The sequence below is a fragment of the Alexandromys fortis genome, unplaced genomic scaffold (genome assembly GCF_014885135.2).
Source record: "Alexandromys fortis isolate MF-2015 unplaced genomic scaffold, M_Fortis_MF-2015_v1.1 scaffold_299, whole genome shotgun sequence".
NCBI lineage: Eukaryota > Metazoa > Chordata > Mammalia > Rodentia > Cricetidae > Alexandromys > Alexandromys fortis.
The window spans coordinates 622319-625146 of NW_026068187.1; positions in this window are offsets into that span (position 1 = coordinate 622319).

The window sequence follows — 2828 nt, forward strand, 5'->3', positions numbered from 1 at the left end:
TTTTTTTTTTCTTGGCATAGCGGGAGACCTGGTGCTTTACAGAGGTCTTAATTAATTAATTAATTTACTTAACTTATGTATTTGTTTGTTTGTTTACTTGAATCTCTATTCTTACTTTTCCTTAAATATTGTTGTTACATGCATACTCAGTTTTGGTCCTTTTTGGTTGAAATTGATAATTTCTGTAGAGTTCTCAAAAGGTCTTCTCTACCTGTCCAGTTGCTGAAGCTGTAAATTTATTGTTCTGGAATTTGAATCCTTTCTGTTAGTTTTCTTTTGAATAGTCCTGAAAGATTGGTAGGCTGTGGGCTGGAATAGTTGAGTAATTTGGCTGGTGCTTTTTAATCAACACAATCAAGTCATCATCTAATACATTTTAAAAGTTAGAATCTTTTTTTTTTTTTTGATTTTTCAAGACAGGGTTTCTCTGTAGCTTTTGGTTCCTGTCCTGGAACTAGCTCTTGTAGACCAGGCTGGCCTCGAACTCACAGAGCCTGCCTCTGCCTCCCGAGTGCTGAAATTAAAGGCGTGTGCCACCACCGCCTGGCTAAAAGTTAGAATCTTAAGGTTATGCAATTTTGGTGGTTTTTCAAGCTAGCCTCTGGCATTATATAATATTGTTTAAATTATATAAATATTGTTTAAAGGGTTTTTCCTTAAATAATTCATGGTACTATAGGACATACTCTATTGGATTATGTTTATATTGGTGATTTTTTTTCTGGTCCACAGCCTTTTGAAAGAAATGGAATCTTCTGCAATTACAAGAGTTTTTCCTCCACAGTGAGATTATTCTCAGTTGAATTGGGTTAACCTGCTGAAATTCTGATTATACAATTTTCAACTTCATAATCTGCAGCTCTGGCTGCTGATGTTTGCATATTAAAAACTGAAAAAGTCCAGAGAATGATAAATGCAAAGTGTAGAACAATTTCCCTAGGAAACCAAATTAATTCCTAGTGTGAAAAAGAAATAGCTTTGGCTAGATGTCCTCACTTTTTTTTAATGTGTTAGAGTGTTTTGTCTTTCCATCACAAGCATGCAGTACTCAAGGAGGCCAGAAGAAGGCATCAAATCCTCTGAGACTGAAGTTAGAGACAGCTGTGAGTCACCACATGGAGACTGAAAATTGAACTAATTTGGGTTCTATGGAAGAGCAGCCAGTGTTCTACAGTCCCTTTGGCTATACTTTAGAGCTTAGATTTAGTTCGGAGTTGAATAGGCTACAGCAGGCATAATCTCCCTCTGTCAGTGACAGGCTTCCCCCTAAAAGGAATGCCACTAAAGGCTGGACACAGTTCAGAGTTAAGAGCATTTGCTGCTCTTACAAAGGGCCTAAATTTGTTTCCCAGATTACACAGAAAGATTTATAACTATCCGGAACATTAGTTACAGGAGATCTGACTGTGTTTCTGTTCTCCATGGGCAGCAGACATGCACGTGGTGCACAGACAGACATACAAGCAAACACTTATATGCATAAAATAATACAGAAGTGAAAAGATAAGCCACTGTACGAGTTTCTTCTGTTGACCGAGTGCCCCAGGAGGGACAATCAGGAAACAGAAGCTTGGGCAGAAAATGACAAAGAAATGCAGAAGCTAAAGGATCCGAAGAGAGCACAATATATATGTTTTTATTTTATTTTATTTTTTGTTTTGTTTTTGTTTATTGAGACAGGGTTTCTCTCGTAACAGCCCTAGCTGTCCTGGAACTAGCTCTTGTAGACCAGGATGGCCTCAAACTCCCAGAGATCCACCTGCCTTGGCCTCCCGAGTGCTGGGATTAAAGGTGAGCGCCACCACCGCCCGGCAACAGCACAATATCTGAAATGTATATCTTTCTGTTGTTTATAGACAATCTCGACAATTATCATCCTGATGGCACTGTAGTCTAGCTGTCCTCCTGTAAGAGGCCTCCATACATTACTGAAAGTATCTTCCCTGTTCTTTCTGTTTAATTTGTCTTTATTTCCTTTTAAAATTTGTTCTTGAAGAACTTTGTATGAGGTGTTCTGACCCTATTCACCTTCCCTTCCCAACTCTGTTCAGGTTCCCTTACCGACCTACTTTGTACCCCTGCCCCCTACCTATCAAGTAAAATTTGTGCTATTTAAACATTCTTGGATGTGTGGCTTTCTACTGGAGCAAGATTAATTTATCAGGGGTCATGTCTTTAGAGAAACCCGACCTTTTCTCTCCCAGGAGCTAAGAACTGTCAGTATCTCCTGGATTGGGGTGGAACGTCATGCCCAGACAGCCCTTCCTTTCTGGGATTTGGTCTGGTTCGGGCATGCACAGGTCTTGTGGTGTGTCAGAACCATTGTGAGTTCCTATGTGCAGCTTCCCTCCTGTGCCCAGAAGACACTCCTTCCTTTTATCCATCCTCTGCCTCTGGCTTACACTCTGCACCTCCCATACTGATTGGCCCTTGGAGGAGGCAGTGTGGTATGTATGACATTGTATGGCTTGACACTCTTCAGTCTCTAATTCTCTGCACCTTGGCCAGCTGAAGGTCTCTGCGTTGATCTTCACCTACTGCAGATGATGGTCATCAAGTTTCTCTAGTGAGGGTCAAGAGATACATTCATCTGGGAATATAGTGATAAATCCTGGGGAGTTGACTTAATACTATGCTCATTTATCAAAATAATAGTAGCAGGTTCTCTCTTAAAATTCTATGATCTGTAATTTTTGAACCATTTTATAGTTTAATTCATTTGTTTATTACATTTTAACTTTATTACACACACATATGTGCAGGTCCCCATTAGGGTGAGGAGTGAGTGTCAGGTCCCCTGTAGCTGGAGTTACAGGCAGTTGTGAGTG